This window comes from Palaemon carinicauda, chromosome 1 (genome assembly GCF_036898095.1).
Source record: "Palaemon carinicauda isolate YSFRI2023 chromosome 1, ASM3689809v2, whole genome shotgun sequence".
NCBI classification, from domain to species: domain Eukaryota; kingdom Metazoa; phylum Arthropoda; class Malacostraca; order Decapoda; family Palaemonidae; genus Palaemon; species Palaemon carinicauda.
In genome coordinates, this window is record NC_090725.1 from 188,763,696 (window position 1) to 188,782,975 (window position 19,280).

At 43.5% G+C, this 19,280-nt stretch overlaps 1 protein-coding gene across 3 annotated transcripts in view; it reads left to right on the forward strand.

Moving 5' to 3' along the window:
• BORCS6 (BLOC-1 related complex subunit 6) overlaps positions 1 to 19,280 on the forward strand; it is a 230,074-nt gene that overhangs the window by 200,120 nt on the left and 10,674 nt on the right. The window lies entirely within an intron of this gene.

A 19,280-nucleotide genomic window follows, 5' to 3' on the forward strand; every position in this document is an offset into this window, starting at 1 on the left:
CCTCTTTGACCGCTTAAATCGGGAAGAGGTCTTTACCCCAGATGTTGGAAGAAATCAGCTTCCTGGGTTCGTATTTTACTGTTGCTGCAGCAAACACAAATTCTCTACAGGCTCTCCTAGCCTTCATGAAAGAGTACAGGTCCTTCACTAGGGTGGTCATATGCATTTTGGCCAGGACCATGAGCATATCTAGGGTGCTTTTTTGGCCTGCACACATCTCTATGCAGTTCTGTAGGGATAGGGATGCGGCAAGTCTCTCCTTCGTCTCTTGCTCCCTGCGCAAGAGAAAGTTTGACTGTTTAGGGAGATTTTCGCTGAACTGCCATCCCGCAATATCTGCATCCAGCTTCCCTACTGAGAAGGTTAGGTGGACTTCCTTCCATTCCTTCTCCTCTATGGGCAGGGCTAACTACAAAGGACTACATTCCTCTAGTGCAGGGCATGGTTTGCCTGCCTCCACTGCCTTGGCAACAGCCTTAAATGCCATCGACGTAAAGGGGAAGGCTATTGAAGCAGGAGCAAGAAAGGTAGGGTGTTTCTTTCTCAAGGCAGACACTTTTGAGTTTGTGTAACCCGCCTTCTTCAGGCTGCTGGACAAGAGAGCCTGTGCCTTGTCGTGGTCAAAAACCATGACCTCCCTCGGTTCCGTCTCTTCTTTTGATGCTGGCTCATGCTTCAGTCGAATGAAGCAGTCAGGGTAAGAATTGAAGCTTGGCCAGAACTGGATATCGTCTAAGGGGACGGCTCCCATCTTCTCTGAGATGTAGAGCTTGCCGTTGGTAATCGGCATATACTCCGTGTACCTCCAGGGATTAGTCTTGGAGCAGGATGATAGGTCTTGGACTCTGGGTCGCTTGAATGACCCTTGGGAGGCGATGATCCGTGCTTCATGGAGCTCTTTTTCGAGCTTTGCTTCCCTTGCTTCGCCTTGTTTGTGAATATTCTCCATCAGTGCAGTGATATGAGCCAAAACTGCCTGGCTCATGTTGTCCAATGGAGGAGTAGGAGCTGAAGACGTAGATGGTGTCGGCTCAAGTGCCGGCACAGGCGGAAGAGACTCCGACTCGATTTCTTCTCCTTCAGGAGGCAGAGTAGACTCCTCCTCGGGATCATCCTTAAGGAGATCCTTCTCAGTGTCCGTAGACACTTCAGACATCCTTTCCTCCTGGTGGATGTCCAGGCCTTGCAACGCCTCACTGACATCCGCCTCGATGGCAATCTGGACGCAGGGAAGTCCGGGTCGTGTTTTGGACACGACAGCTTCATTACCCGCCTTAGGGAACAGCAAACTACGCATCCTATCGTTGGGTAGTTACGGTCCTGGAGAGTTCTTTTGGAACCCTCGTACCTACTTGCGCAAATTTTCTCGTGCTGCATCCCTCGACTCCGTTGACTCGGGGTCGTTGAAACCTTCGACCACCATGGCCCAGCAGACGTTGCAGTCCTGGGAGTCCCAGTACCGCAAGGTTTTGGTGGTAATGGCGCAGGTGGCATGAGTCCTGCACATAGTGTGACCACAGAAGTTCCTACTCCTGTGGTTACAGAAGATCACCTCTCACTTCATTTTGGGCTCCTCCTGTAAAGAAAGGAAAAATAAATAAGTGTGCGGTTGCTTATCACACTTGATAAACAGGTTATGCAATATATTAATATTTGAACCATTATAGCTTAGGATAGTAAGCTAGAAATGAAAAAGGAAAGACACATACTTGTGCCTCCTATCCAGCCAATTGCTGTGACCTCACGCAATATTAATATTGGAATTTCCTTATTAAGGGAAACTCAAAAAGAGAATGGTTCTAACCTCTAGGGATAGAATTAGTGTATACTAACACTAACCCTTCTCTAAAAGTTTAATATTGTGGGGTAAGTTATAAACTGATTACTTATCAGTGTATTGAAGGAATATTTCACTTCAATATTGAATTGGTCTCAACAATAGACTGTGAAAGGATACACAGGGTATGTTGGAAAATAAACTACTGTATAATCTATACTATAGTTTTCTGTCTGCAGTATATACTATACTGCAAATATACTGGCTACTGTATAATCATATAATTTTGGAAGATTTCTGTATTCTGTACTTTGTGTATTGCTAGTTTACGTTTTGTTATTAAACTCCTAATTGCATGTTCTGTTTTATTTCAGTTCCTTATTTTTATGTGTATTCCCAAGCTTTGGACCATTTCTCTGTCATGATTTCACGGAGCGACTCAGGTCGAGCCCAGAAAAGGGATTTTGTCGAAGGAAAAATCTATTTCTGGGTGATGAACCTGTGTCGCCCAGTGAACCCACCGTTCTCTTTTTCCCTCACCCTAGGCTGGTCCAACTTTGGGGTGCTAGGAGGTATAAGGGAGGGAGCGTGGGGAGGGGTAGGGGTGAGGGGAGGATAGTCGTAGTAAAAGGCAGCAGTCGGGTGTAGATCGGCACCTCGTAGTTCCGGGGGATGTTGAAGAAGGAAAGGTCTAACTGGTGAGGGACCTATGGTTGTGGTTCTTACACGCCCCAGTTACTTTACTGACACTCATTAGAGTGAGCGAGCTGGGTTTATTCTTGGCATTCCATGCATCTTTTTTCTCTAGTATATTTAGCGGTATTTATGCCTTAGAAATGGTGCTATAAGGACCATTTCACTGGGCGACACAGGTTCCTCGCCCAGAAATAGATTTTTCCTTCGTCCAAATCCCTTATTTGAACCATTATAGCTTAGGATAGTAAGCTAGAAAGGAAATAGGAAAGACACATACTTGTGCCTCCTATCCAGCCAATTGCTGTGACCTCCCCCAATATTAATGTTAGGATTTCCTTATTAAGGGAACTCAAAAGAGAAGGGTTCTAACCACTGGGGATAGGATTAGTGTATACTAATACTAACCCTTTTCTAAAGGTTTTGATATTGTGTGGTAAGTTATAAAACTGATTACTATCAGTGTATTGAAGGAATACCTGACTTCAATATAAAATTGGTCTCAACAATAGACTGTGAAAGGATACACAGGGTATGTTGGAAAATAAACTACTGTATAATCTATACTATAGTTTTATGTCTGCAGTGGCGTGTTGCCGGCCAGGCTAGCAACTGGCGGTACTGGTCCAGCCGGCAGCATGTACCTGGTGGCACAGAGTTAGTACATGGCAGCACTAGCCGACAGAAAGAGAGAAAGCATGGAGTGAAGGGCTGCCTTATTAATGTATGTGTACAATAGATAAGGGTGTAGGTATATAACCTTACTGCCTTCCTCCAGAATGAGGGTTCAAATGGAAAGGTAGAATGAATCATTCAAGCTTCCACCCAGCCACAAGATCTGTTGCCAGTCACTGCCGGTTTGAGGGATGTGGATGGCAGTCCAAGGGAGGACTGAAGAACACTCAAGGGCATAGCCGGCACAACCTTTCCCGGAGCCTTGCGTCTGTAGGGGAAAGTCGGAGCGGCAATCAAGCCACCTATGTAAGAGCCTGGCCGGCACTACGATCTTCTCATCAAGCGGGGAGAATGTAGGACGACGGCCACAGAGTTGCGATAGCTAGGTTATCGCTAAAGGACAGAGAGGTGCAGGGAAAGGGTCTTGTATGTAGTGTTAGGAGAAGGCGGCAGGATTGCCCCCATTTCCAAACAGGGGTGAAACTTCGTTTCAATATCGGCACCATCCTAGGCGGCAGAAGAATATCTAGTCTTCAGCCTAGGGTCTGCCGAAACAAGACTTGTCTTCTAGACCCCAGGGGAGAAGGTGGTGGCGTTATACTACCACTTAGGTGCAGCCTAGGGAGGCTAAGCCTCCTATGCCGGCAACTATAAGCCAGCAGAGGAGTGACTACTCACCCTGCAGCCCAGCTGCCGGCATAAAGACTGAATACTCTGAGGTTCTGTCGAAAACCCAAGCCTGAATACTCACCGGCAAGGGTGGGAGACAGAAAACACTAGCCTAGTCAAACCGGAGTGTACTACTCTGTGGCGAGACCAAGATAGAGTTGTCGCCTAAGGCGGCACTCAGAGGGAAGGAGGGATTACCCTTAAATCTCCACAGGAGACAAGTATCGAGTTATATAAATAATTCTAGGAAATATACTATCTCCTGTTGAATTGATAAAACGATACACGAGGGTAAACGGGGATAATTTATGAAAGTATTCTAAAGTGCCTAGGCTAGGTAGCCTAGTGTGGAGCGAGATCTCGGCTACCTATATCACCGAAACTCTAACGTATACGATCGACATATGAGGAAGAGGAAATATGTATGCATAATCATATTTTCACTAGTATAATTGTGCCTAAATAGCTATAATTCATTAAAGCTAAAAAACCGGGAATGTCGTTCTGCTGACTAAATAAAGCATGCAAGACAAACGACAGCACCCAACATGGCACCTCCGGTGACCAGCCATGCTCCATGAAACACATTAAATTATACTAATTTCACTGAGAAGCAGGAGCTAAAAATTATACACTGTAAAGATTAAATACTCAACTTTCCAGAAGCAGAAGATGCTGGAGAATGCATAATAAATCCTCTCAAGAACCATCTAGAACATTAGATAACAGGGAAAACCACCGAGCGAAATCGCTACCAAGAAAGGAATGAGCGCCATCTTGGAGCCTTGTAATAGTACGGGAGGAAGGGTAACCTTGATAGCGGCTCCCCTTCATTTTCGCCACTCTTCCCCCTCGAAGCGAAAACGATATTGAGGGTGAAGATTGCCATGTGTCGTATCAAGATATACGTCCCCTGATATTATGCGATACCCTTAAGAGAAATTTTAAGGATACTCAAGCCAGGAGTTAGAATTATGGAGACCTATGGTCAATTCTCTGTAAGTATCACTGTAGCTAAATTTCCTTTAGAAAGCTGCCTAAAGGAACCTTCCATCAGGACGACATGGCTTGAACCCAAAAATTATATTAAAGTGTATTTTTAAAGAAACTATTTTGAGAATGACTAGTTTTCCCAGACGACATTTTGCTACACTATCGCCATCTATTGACCACTGCCTAAGGATGTCTGCCAATCTCCCGCCAATGAAAACAGTCATTCTCATAAAATGTTTCTTTAAAAAAAATAAGATTTATTATCAAGATTTACCAAATGAAATATACAATTCACAAATAGAGACACTTTTGAGTAATCGATCCATTTTTAATTTAGTATATATTTCGAATATACCTGTATATCAAATGTCCGCTGACGCCACAAACTTCTCTTTGATTGACTATGTTGACGATGTCAGTTCCAGGTTGCTTATTACCTCCTCCACCAACTCCTCCCTCTCCCCCCCCCTCCCGCAACATATCTTGCTAAATTTTTTGCTTTCCCAGCATTTAAAGAACCTCCTAATTACTGTACAAAAAAAGGAGAGATGCTGAACTGAATAATTTTTTAGTAAATGGAGAGTGTGCTCTTGTAAACATATACCTCAGTATGTAGTTTTACATTTAAGTAAAATAGGAATATTTACCGGTAATTTTATTTTTATTAATTTATAGTACTGTACTGTACTTGGGCTCTGTTATGTGAATATGTTGGTAGGCTAGCCTAATTTTCTGAAACCTAGAATTTTCTATATTTGTTCTGGTAATTAATTTTTCTACTTGTAGTTGGGAAAGATTGACTTGACAACGTATAATATGCTCAGTATAATCATACGCTGTAGTTGTGTACTCAAGTAAAATATAAATAAGAATCAATTTTTTTTTTCTGGGCTCCGACCCATGCCGCCCAGTGAAATGCTCCTTTAACATCATTTCTAAGGTAAAAACTGCTATGAATTTACCAGAGAAAAATTTTTATAGGGATGCTAGGTTGAACCCAGCTCGCTCACCTTAATAAGGTGTCGGTATAATACTGGGGCGCTGAATAAATCACAACCAGAGGCCTCGCACCATTTAGATATCTCCTGTCAACATCCCTGAACAGCGAGGTGCCGTTCAACATCCCACTACTACTAGCAATCCCACGCCAGTGACGACACTCCTTTAAATAGCACGCAACTTTCTAGCCATATTTTGCCTTGTGTGTGAATTTCGCTGGTTTTTTCTGGATTTACCTCAAGATGTCGGACTCCACTGTCTCTCCATCTAAGTTAAGTACCAGATCTATGAGTTTTGAGATTTTGGAGGGGGCCTTGCCCTTTTTTGCCCATATTATACAGCTTTATTTTTCACGACCCCGCGTGGGTCTTTCATGGCGCCCGGCCCACTCCTATTTCTCTCTCGTTCGTTCTTAACGATTTTCAATGAGTCCTCCATACTGATTGTTTCTCGTTATGAACTTTATGGGTATCCACGGTTCACACACCATATTAATTTATATTGTCCTGTTAATATGTTAACAGTTATTACATATACGTGTGCGTATTTTCGGTAGGTTGGCATGCCTGATCGCCTTCGGGCGTTCTATTCCACTATATTATTACTTGGATTATTTACGTTCGCACGCCACGGACTTGCTTATCATTTTAACGTCATTCTTTTGCTTGCATTAGCTCGAGGGGCTTTCATGAGTCAGATATTACATATTTGTTTTCATTTTGTTAGCACTTCACTGACTCTGTGTTATGTTGGTAGCCCTGCCGCAGTCAGGCTTGGGTTTTTCTCCGGTCTCATGTTCGCTCCCTCGTTTGTTTTACGATTGATGTATAGTTAATTTTATTATCATCATCCAGCATGCCTTCCTATCTTATTTTACCATGTGTTATGTTTTATAGTGTTATTAGTCTTTCCGCGTGATCATATCATCGTGGGTCTGGCAGGTTGGTATACCTGCTATCGCCCCACTCCTAGCCTCCCTCCCGCCGATACCCCACCCCAGGGTTCCCTCCCTCTCTCTCTTCCGATCGAGTTGAGTAACTTATAGCGCTATGTACCCCTCCCGGGGGCATCCGCTTTCTTTGCACGGGCGGTTCCCGTTGATCTGTGAGGCTTTCTATTATTATACATTAACGTACATTACTTACTCTTTTCACCACTCTACCCGGTCGTAGTCGTTTTCTTTCCGTCGCTCGTTTGGCCAACGATCGGCGGGAAGTTTTCTGCTCGGTCCGTGGTACCTTGTCATGTTATATTATTTATTAAGTTTTGTACGTGCTACTCCTTCGGTCCCGCTCGTCACGGACCCATTAAAGATCCCTTCCCCCCTCTAGTGTCACGCACCTCACGGACCTCATATAGATATATATATATATATACAGTGAACCCTCGCTACTTCGCGGTTCGACAATCGCGGATTCACCACTTCGCTGGGTTTTCCCATAACCCATATATATATACATATCGCGGATTTTCCGGAAAATTCGAAAATACCGCGAAATCTGAAGACAACCAAATACGATATTTTGTTACCTGTAATTCCATTAATACTGTAATTAGTAATATCTGCTCTTACTGATTGTTCATTGCATTACATATGATATATAATTCAGCACAGAAAGAAATAAAACACGAAAAGAGAATGTGATCATACGATAATTCAGTACGTAGTAAAATTAAATCGAACATGAAACGCAAATCAGATGCAGTCATACCATATTAGAATGGTGTGTACTGTAATGGATGTGCTTCTTTTCCATGAATCTTTTGTATGTATACGTACGTAGTACAGTACTGCATCCAATAATATTCTTTGTTGCAAAAATCACATTTCGAATACTGTAAGCGTACGAGAGAGAGAGAGAGAGAGAGAGAGAGAGAGAGAGAGAGAGAGAGAGAGAGGCGTAAAATAGCGTACGTAAATTTTTATTATTATTGTTATTATTATTATTATTGTTGTTGTTGTTAATAAAATTATTATTGTTATTATTATTAATCATTATTATTATTATTATTACTGTACAGTATTATTATCATTATTTATTATTATTACGGTATTGTACTTAATCTACGTACGTTCAGTATGCGCGGGGGCATCTTCTATGAGTAACCAACGCGCCATAGTACTGTAAGACGGGTTGTGATTGGTTCAAGCGCTGATAGATGACGAATCAAAACTCAAGTTTTGTTATCTAGCCTGTGATTGGTGTTTTGCCCGCATCTTCTACCCGCAGCATCAAAGTTCTCGCGGGGCTGCATCGTTCACTTTCTCTTTCCGCGTATTGCTGAGTAGACGTTCTTAACTTTGTGAAGTTTAATCTGTGCTGTGTGCGACTGTTTTAAGTTGAACTTTTTGTTGAACTTTCTGTTACAATGCCTCCCAAGCGTTCTGCTTCTAGTAAGGCTGGTAGTGAGCCTAAACGCCACCGAAGGATGATGACGATAGCTGAGAAGGTTACGCTTCTCGACATGTTAAAAGATGGTAGAAGTTACGCGGCCGCCGGCCGCCATTTTGGCATCAACGAATCCACCGTTCGCTACATCAAGAAGGACGAGGCGAACATTAGAAAGACTGCTGCAATCACCTTTAGCAGATCAGCGAAGCGAGTCGTTACAACGCGTAATAAAACGATCGTACGCATGGAAGGTGCTTTAGCTGTGTGGATTGCCGACTGCCGGAAGAAGAACATAGCGTTGGATACGAACACCATCCAAACAAAGGCTTTGAGCTTATATGAGAATTTTGCTGCAAAGGAACCTAAAGACGACGACGGCAACCATGCTGAAGATGATGATGATGCAGATGATCCTCAACCAGGGACATCCACTGATTCCCAGCCTCAGAAACGTTTTTCCGCAAGCAAAGGATGGTTCGCGAAGTTTCAGAAACGCTTCGCCCTGAAAAGCGTTTCCCTGCATGGGGAGTCTGCTTCCGCTGACACTGCCGCTGCTGAAACTTACGTGAACCAGAATTTCAAGAACATTATCGCTGAAGGTGGATACAAGCCGGAACAAGTCTTTAATATGGATGAAACCGGCTTGTTTTGGAAGAGAATGCCGTCGCGAACTTTCCTGTTCAAAGAGGAAGCCAAAGCCTCTGGCTTTAAGGCATTCAAGGATCGCGTTACCCTCGTGATGTGTGGCAATGCTGCTGGATTTTTGTTAAAGCCGGGGCTTATTTATAAGTCGAAAAATCCTCGCGCTTTGAAAAATAAAAATAAGAATCTCCTTCCCGTGTACTGGATGCATAATCAAAAAGCATGGATTACGAAGATGCTAACCTCCAACTGGTTCCACCAGTGTTTCATCCCGCAAGTCCATGAATATCTCTTAGAGAAGGGCTTGCCATTCAAGATCCTTCTCCTTATGGATAACGCTGGTGGACACGCAACTGACCTGTCGCGTGAGGGCGTTCAGGTTGAGTTCCTGCCACCCAACACCACGTCATTAATTCAACCAATGGACCAGGGGGTTATCAGGGCGTTCAAGGCCCTCTACACGAAGAATACCTTGGCGGACCTCGTTGCGTGTGTGGATGCTGCCCAAGATGACGAGGATGAAGACTTCAACTTGAAGGCGTACTGGCGGCAGTACACCATAGCCACGTGCCTGCAGAATATTCAAAAGGCACTTCAAGAGATGAAACCTGCAACCGTAAATGCGAGCTGGAAGAAGCTGTGGCCCGATATTGTTTACGACGACAAGGGATTTACTCCGTCGGAAATCCAACACTCTGCAATACGGAAATCTGTGCAGTTGGCTGCCATAATTGGGGGTGACGGGTTTGGCGACATGACGACTGAAGACGTCGACGAGTTGTTGGACTGCCATTCCCAGCCCCTAACTGACGCAGACCTCGAAGACCTGACGAAATCGGCAAGTGAGGAAGAGAGTGAGGGTACCCAGGAAGAGACCCAAGAAAATGTCGAAGAAACGGGCTTAACATTAGAACGGCTTGCCAAGTTCTGCAACCATATGAAGGAGGCGAAAGAAATGTTACAAGAGTGGGACGAGGATATGGTTCGCTCGATGCAATTCTCAAATAAGGTCGATGACATCACGACTCCCTACAGGATGCTCTTGGATCGAAAAAAGAAGCAGCGGCAACAACTTCCGATCACAATGTTTTTCCAGCCTCGCAAAAAAGAGCCAGTTCCTCCTGCTAGTACGCCTTCGGAAGAAATTGAAGAAGTTGAAGAGGTGTCCCAGGAAAAGACACCTCCGTCTGAAGAGACGTAAAATACTATCATTGACTGCACAGTAGAACACATTATCAGCTTCATCATCATCATTTCTACTGTGCAGCAAATTCATCGCCATCGTCATTCAAGTTTTTCTTGAACTTCTTTCGTGGTGAGTACAGTAACAATCTTTATTTTTTACTTTAACCTGTTTTATAGTTTAGTAATGTACGTACTGTATGCATTAAGTTAAAGGGAAGGTTTTAAAAGTCTACATGTTGTAACCTATCATATTTTTTTTGTTTAAAATTTACATTTACGTACGTAAAACAATCTCTCTCTCTCTCTCTCTCTCTCTCTCTCTCTCCTCTCTCTCTCTCTCTCTCTCTCTCTCTCTCTCTCTCTCTCTCTCTCAAATTGTTTTCCTGCTTTGCTACGTACAAGTACTGTATAATTTATATTTGTAAGGTAACATATTTTGTAAATGCTTTTACTGTAAATACTGTATGTACTGTATCATTATTTATCACTATCATCATGCGCGTTAAATGCCTTGTTTGTTCTGAGCGTGGTTGTTTACTGAGCGTACACGCCGTCGTTTCAGGCGGCGTCATAAAGAAAAAGATTTCATTTGGAAGTCCTAAGAAAAATACGTAAACTAAAACATTGGTAATAAAAAAATCAACATACAGTACTGTATAATCAATATAATCGATGCAAAAACTAACCTATACGTACATATATGTGTACACTAAATGAGTTTGTTTCTTCATTATGATCAGAGATGAACGTAAACAAAACATTGGTTGCCATTTTTTATCGTGCTTTTTAGGTGTTTAGGAAACACATGATATAAAATCGCCTTTAATATTTGTGCCTGTTTTAGTTTAGGGTGCTGTAGTACATGCATTAAGTGTTCTGTACATTAAAGGGTGGTTTGTTAACAGTACTACGTACAAGGGAAGGTTTTAAAAGTCCGAATATACATGTTAAATAAATAGGTAAATATGCTGTCACTACTTCGCGGATTTTCACCTATCGCGCCCGCGTCTGGAACCTATCTACCGCGATAAACGAGGGTTCACTGTAAAGACTTTCATTACGGGATCCCCGGAAGTAGCTTTTATAAATTACCATCCGGTCGAGTTGTTTAGTTGCGCCTCCGGAGCCAACGTTACTCATTCTTTCTTGGATTAACTTTATATATTAGTCACATATATATATATATTATATATACGATCCTTGTTCTCGACCTTCCCTTCCCTCTTTTGATATGATCACGGTTACGGTCTGACTTAATTTCAATTCCTTTTACAATCAAAATAGATCTGTTATTTTGATATTGATATTTAAGCACTCCGGACCCCCCGGGTCCCGAATTTGCTTACATTCAATATACTTTATGGCTATATATAAAAGATTTTTATCATGATATTGACATATACTGTATATACGTAGATATTTAAGCTCCGGGCCCTCCGGGCCCCTAATTTGCTTTCATTTAAGATACTCGTGTATCTTTTGTCTTACAGACTGTACGTATATAAAACATTTTTATCATGATATTGATATATAAATCTTCTATCATAATATTGATATCATTTAAGCGCCCGGAGCCCCCGAGCCCCTATTGCTTTCCTTCAGGATTCCTAATGTATATATAGAAAACATTTTTATCATGATATTGATATATAAATCTTTTATCATGATATTGATATCATTTAAGCACCCGGGGCCCCCGAGCCCCTATTTGCTTTCATTCAGGACTCCTGATGTTTATATATATAAAACATTTGTATCATGATATTGATATGTAAATCTTTTATCATGATATTGCTATAATTCAAGCATCCGGGGCCCCAAGCCCCTATTTGCTTTCATTCAGGATTCCTGATGAATATATATAAAACATTTTTATCATGATAGTGATATATATAATTTGCCTTCATTCAGGACTCCTGATTTATATATATATAAAACATTTTTATCATGATATTGATATGTAAATCTTTTATCATAATATTGCTATAATTTAAGCATCCGGGGCCCCCGAGCCCCTATTTGCTTTCATTCAGGATTCCGGATGGATATATATAAAACATTTTTATCATGATAGTGATATATATATATATATATATATATATATATATATATATATATATATATATATATATACTTTAAGCACCGGGGCCTCCGGGCCCCTAATTTGCTTTCCTTTGAGATACTCATGTATCTTTTATTTTACAGACTGTACGCTGTGCAATGACGGCATGTGCTGCTGTCATCTATCAACCCTCAGGCCATGACGTGTGTCGTTCACACGCCCACTGTTCTGTCCGAGTGGATGACTTAGCTGTTTGGCATCCAGACAATTGTGTAGTCTGCTACACAATGACCTCCACTCTAACATCTGACTCGGTGAGTGCATTTTCATTGATACAGACTTGGAGGGAGTTAAGATTAATTTCAAACATTATTAATTTTAAGGCCACTAGTCCTCTGGACTTCCCGCATGCCTTTCACTTAGTGTCTACGAAGTCCTTGGACTTCTTCACTTTTCTTTGGCACAAATATCCCTCGCTAATAGTCTGTTCTCTTTCAGTGCTCCCAACTTGAGAAAGATACAGCTCGGGCTACCCTCAAGATCTGGATTGACGGGTTCGCCCTCAATGTGAAGGCCAAACAGCCTTATATCCTCTCTGAGGAATGGTGTTCCCGTCTCTGCCCCCATGCTAAAACTTCAGCTGTGGTCCCCAAAGAGTTGGCGGATCCTATCATCGAGAGGTTCGAATCCTTTCTTCTGGCCCCGGATCAAGAAGAGACGGGCGGAACCCTAACTGAGGACGTCTGTACCCTCAACCTCGATGTGGAACCCATGGCTCTTGACGATCCCGACGTAGGTGAGTCAGGTGGTTCCCGGGCTAAGATTCCTATCCCTAGCCCGGCTTTCTCTTCTTCTTCAGAACACTCTTCTTTTCGAGGTTTTCCGGGGACAACCGGGACTAGTCTCAGTCCCCGGCCTGTTACCCCCAAGGTGAAGGCTCATCGTAAGACTTTATATACGACCCACAAGTCTTCCAAAGACCACAGGTCTTCAAAATCATCAGCTTCGAAGGCTAAATCTTCCTCCACCAGAGTCTCTCAAGACCCAATTGCTGTGCCTTCAACCTCTCACGGAGTAGTCTCCGTTCCGGCACCTGTTCCCCCCCCCCCCCTTTGGTGGATTTTTCCGAGAAGATGTTTGCTCGTTTTGAGTCGATACTATCGTCTCATACGCAGCAATCACAAGAGAGAATAGGTTCTATGGAGAGCCTAGTTCAGGGACTCATGCGCTCGGGGCTGCCACCGCCACAACAGCAATACCCCATCCCCGACGCCTCCAAGCTTCCTCCTTTCAATAAGAATAACCCTTGGAGGTTGGCATTGCATGCCCCCTTCTCGGAGGGTATGTTGTCAATCGGAGATTTCGGTACCCGGCCTCGTGCGGATTATGAATTCTACCCACCGGGTCTTGAATTCCCCTTCCCGGGCTACGCTCGCCTCACGGAAGAGGCTCTGATTCGATTGGATAAGGTCCCAAAGGAAACTGTTAATTTTCCTAAAGAACAGGCACAGTCTGTCTTGGTCCGCGTGTTCAATGAGTGGGATTGCTTGAACACAATGATTACGGCCTACAAAAGTTCATATACTATGTTTGTGGCCGACGACCAGACCCCTACCCCATGTGCGACCAAGATCATAGAGACGGTGTTTCAGGCTATCAAGGAAGAGAAGCCTTTACCTCACCTCAGGGAGACCGACTTACCCTCCCTTCTCTTTCCGGGAGACAGTGAATGTTGGCGGAACGCCCCAGCTACCTTCTCGGTAGGTAAGTTGAGCTCGGACTGTGCCTCGACGCAGTTCAGCGAACGGCTTCCCAAACTCCCGGAGTCTCTCATTAAATTGGAATATGAGTCGAGGTGTAGATTCAGCAGATCCCTTAATTCAGTTGCCCTTTCTGAATTGACTGTCACCACTTACACCGAGGAGGACCTCCTTAAGGTCCTCACTAAGTCACTTTTGCAAAACTTTATAGATGACGCCTATGATTTTGCAAATGCCAGGACCAATTGTCGACGACACGTTCTATCCGAAGCTACGATTAGGGACGAACCTAATAGGCTCATCAAAGCTCCAGTCTGGGGCCTGGATCTTTTCTCAAGGGACTTAGGTTAGGCGGGGCCTGGTTTCAAAGAGGAGATATGAGCCTACTAGTACCCCAATTCGAGGTAGGAAGAGATTAAGGCCCTTCCAATCTTCCCAATTCAGGCAACCTCTGCAAGTGGTTCAACCGGTCTCAGTCCACGGAAGAACTACGTTCCTTCACAAAAGATCTGCTACTAAAGAATGCAATCCAAAGTATACGTCGCTTACGATTTCACGGATGCTTGTTCAGCGTGCCAAAGAAAGGCTCAGACAAACGGAGAGTAATCCGGGACCTGTCTCGTTTAAATTCCTTCACTCGTTGCGACAAATTCCATATGCTTACCGTCTCGCAGGTGTGGACCTTACTTCCCCGTAGGGCCGTCACCACCTCCATCGATCTTACAGATGCCTACTATCACGTTCCAATAGCAAGGCATTTTCGTCCTTTTCTGGGCTTCAAGCTAGGCAAACAAGCCTATGCATTCAAAGTGATGCTATTGGGGCTCAACATACCACCCAGAATCTTCACCAAACTAGCAGAGACAGTAATTCAAGAGCTTCGAACTCAGGGGATACAGGTAGTGGCCTATCTAGACAATTGGCTAATCTGGTCAGACAATGTCCAGACTTGCCGTATAGCAACAAACAAAGTCCTCACCTTCCTTCGTCAACTGGGATTCCAAGTCAACCTCGAGAAATCCCGCCTGGTCCTGGACACCAAGTTTCAGTGGCTGGGACTACAATGGGACCTGTGCTCCCATACGCTGTGCCTCCCCAAAGCCGAAAGGAAAGAGATAGCGAGGAATACAAAACAATTTCTCAGGGAAAAGTTGACCTCCAGAAGGAACCAAGAGAGGATCCTAGGTTCCTTACAGTTCGCTCCGTGACAGACATCGTCCTAAGGTCCAAACTCAAGGACATAAACAGAGTGTGGCGCTCCAGAGCAACCACAAAACGCCGAGACAAACGTGCTTGCCTTCCCCCAATCCTGAGAAAAAGTGTGCAGCCTTGGACGAAGATCAAGAATCTTTCCAAGTCGGTTCCCTTACAACATCCGGTCCCGGGACTCGTCGTTCACACAGACGCCTCCTTAACAGGGTGGGGAGGTTACTCCCAGCACAAGAAACTCCAAGGGTTATGGTCACCGGTCTTCCAACAAATGCACATCAACGTCCTAGAGGCCATGGCAGTCTTCCTCACTTTAAAACTTCTCAATCCAGCCAGGAATCTCCATATCAGACTGGTTCTCGACAGTGCAGTCATAGTACACTGCCTGAACAGAGGAGGCTCCAGATCAGCCCAAATAAACCACATCATGTTGAAGATTTTCTCCATGGCGGCAATGTACACGTGGCACCTGTCAGCAGTCCATCTAGCAGGAGTCCGGAATATGGTAGCGGACTCACTTTCCCGGATGACTCCGCTAGAGTCGGAATGGTCACTAGACAATCGATCTTTCCAGTGGATACCATCTCAAGTCCCGGGTCTCCAGGTAGATCTGTTTGCGACGGAATCCAATCGCAAACTAGATTGTTACGTAGCCCCCACCTGGACCCTCATGCTTATGCCACGGACTCTATGATTCTAGATTGGAATACCTGGAAGACGATTTATCTGTTTCCTCCGGTGAATCTCCTGCTGAAAGTTCTGCACAAACTCAGATCCTTCAAAGGTCAAGTGGCTCTCGTAGCCCCCAACTGGCCCAAGAGCAAATGGTTCCCCTTGTTGCTAGAACTAGGTCTTTGCCCCCGGCGGATTCCCAATCCGGTGCTAACACAGACAGTACAAACTCGCAATGTGTTCGCTTCCTCAAGGATTCTGAATGCCCTAACTTCATGGACTTCATGAAGTTCGCAGCCCAACGAGGTGCAAACATCGATCCTTTGAATACTATTTTCTTAGAATCTGACAAAAGGGAATCTACTCTCCGTCAATATGACTCAGCTGTCAAGAAATTAGCTAAATTCTTGAAAGATTCCCAAGTTGAGAAAATGACGATGAACCTAACTGTGACATTCTTCAGAACTCTCTTCGAATCTGGCCTGGCAGCTAATACCATTACTACAATCAAGTCAGCCTTGAAAAAGATCTTCCATATTGGTTTTGACATTGATCTAACGGATTCATATTTCTCATCCATTCCAAGAGCTTGTGCCAGACTAAAACCTTCAACTCGCCCTAGCGCAGTTTCCTGGTTTGTGAACGATGTTCTAAAGCTAGCCTCTGACACCCCAAATGAATCCTGTAACTATATGGCATTATTAAGAAAGTCACTTTTTCTTTTGAGCCTCGCCTCGGGCTCCAGAATCTCAGAATTGTCAGCCTTATCTAGAGACCCTGGTCATATAGAGTTTCTCTCTTCGGGTGAGGTTCTTCTCTCTCCTAACAAAGTTTTCCTGGCTAAAAATGAAGACCCCCAAAACAGGTGGTCTCCCTGGAAGATTGTTCCACTTCCTCGGGATCCATCCCTGTGTCCAGTTACCACCCTGAAAGCCTACTTAGGTAGAACTTCCACTACAACCACAGGGCCCTTATTTATTAGAGAACACGGAGGAACTATTACCCTTAAGGGAATCAGACAACAAATTCTTTATTTTATTAAACAAGCTAATCCTGCATCATTCCCACATGTCCATGACATTAGAGCTGTGGCTACCTTAATTAATTTTTTCCACCATATGAAATTTGATGAGCTCTCAAAATATACAGGTTGGAAGTCCCCTAAAGTTTTCAAGCGCCACTACCTAAAACCTTTAGGAGCTCTTAGATTTGCCACAGTAGTTGCAGGAAATATAGTTCCTCCTGAAGGTAATGAGTCCTAATCACAACGTCTTGCTCTGTCCTCTTTCCCTCCTGCCTGGCTTACCTGTTGTTCCTACCTGTTTTGTTACTATACACCCTTATGCTGTATTATTTTATTATTCAATTGTTCAATTTCACGAATTGTTTTCATTACAAATGTTCTTGAATCCCCGAGCTCATTTTATTTTGCGTTTTTGATGACCAAGTTGGATTCCCACTATTCATATCTGTTGAATTCTACCTACGGGTTTCACTATTGATTGTTTACCATGTCTATTTATCACTGTCATATACGTGTTGATCTAATTTTACGGGTTTCCACATCCCTCTTTTTTTATATTAAACTCATCAGCTCTGTTATTTTGTGTTATTCCCTCTTCAGGTAGTTAGCCATATTGGGTCCCCATTCTCTGGTACGATTTCACTGGGCGGCACGGGTCGGAGCCCAGAAAAGGTATTTTGACGAAGGAAAAATCTATTTCTGGGCAAGAGACCCGTGCCGCCCAGTGAACCCACCCGTCCCTCCCTGATTGGGCCCCAATCTGGGGTGCTATAAGGAGTGACGTCACTGGCTTGGGATTGCTAGTAGTAGTGGGATGTTGAACGGCACCTCGCTGTTCGGGGATGTTGACAGGATATATCTAAATGGTGCGAGGCCTCTGGTTGTGATTTATTCAGCGCCCCAGTATTATACCGACACCTTATTAAGGTGAGCGAGCTGGGTTCAACCTAGCATTCCTATACAAATTTTTCTCTGGTAAATTCATAGCAGTTTTTACCTTAGAAATGATGTTAAAGGAGCATTTCACTGGGCGGCACGGGTCTCTCGCCCAGAAATAGATTTTTCCTTCGTCAAAATCCCTTTATTACAGTACTTCCCTCACCACCAACTTGTTTAGGACAACTAGGAATGTTTACATTATTTGCCAAGAGATCGCGGTAGTGGGGGTTGTCCGAAACCTCAAAATTTGCAGATTACCATTATCTCACCATGGTATACAGTAAAAAATGATACAAACACGGTTAAACAAAGGAAAAAAATTATTTAATAAACTTGAAATTCACAGTAGTTAGTAGGTAATTAGTAGCTGCTGTGTAAAAATGGTTGTTTGCCATTCAAGGGCTGTGGCAATTTGGTATAAGAAGTAGTATATTTGCCAAACAACTACTACTAGATATCGAGAAAGATAATTTTACATAGCAGTTTGGAAGGGTTGACCTAGAATCATACATGCTTATTACAATTATATAGTTGTGTGTAAATGTAAGTTTATTCAAAATTAATATATTTAATTTTGAGCATGGTCTTTCTAGGGAAGGCTATAAACCTCTCCTCCTCATGGGAGTTGTCTATGCCCGTGAAAAGCTTTGAGCAGTCTTGCCCATCCCTGGACCTCAGGCACCCGGAGTGGGACGTGATCCTCGTTCTCAAGGCTCTTACGCATACCCCGTTTGAGCCTTTGAGAAGATCACCAAACAGGGATCTGACTTTTAAGACTGTCTTTCTAATATCCCTAGTATCAGCGAAGAGGGTTGGTGAGTTGTATAGTCTCTCTTACTTAATCACCGACACTGAGGGGTAGAAGGATGTCTCTTTAGTTTTGTTCAGGTTTTGTGGGCAAAACTCAAACCTGTCTGTACAACCCCCTATTGGAGACCTTCCCCATCCCCTTTCAACATGAAGCATCGGATGGCAATCAAGAGTAGTGATACTTTTGTGTCCCATGAGGGCTTTGTGAGACAATCTTTAAAGCATACTCTATGACTACTGAGAGGGTTGAAATGCTAGTTAGGACTAGAGTTCACAGAGCGAGGTCTATAGACCCTACCTTAGCCTTCAAGGTAAAGCTCTCGGGTAACCAGGTGTTGAAGGCTGGTGTCTGGAAATGCCAAACCACCTTCGTGGCATTTTACCTCTGGGGATATACCCTTTGTGCTTGATCCTGTGGTGGCTGCTCAAATAATTGTGTAGCCAGACCAGCTCCCACACATTACAATAAACATCTTGTCTATGGTAACATATAGATGTAAGTCTGGAATAAAAAGTAGAATGACTTTTCTTCTTCATTTTTCTGTCCCTTCTCTTGGGGAAGAAGCGGCCGAAGCTTTATTCGCTGAATCTGTCTTGATGTTGATAGGCCACACTTCTAAATCCCAATCTTAAGTATCTAGACAAGTATTTCTTTCATCCTCCCTAGACGAAGCGGAGGTTGGTGAAATATATGCCAATCCATTTATCATTATACACCAGGTATATTATTCCAGACTGCTGTCTCCTTTGGGGAATGAGTCCCTTCTTTGTCACTTAA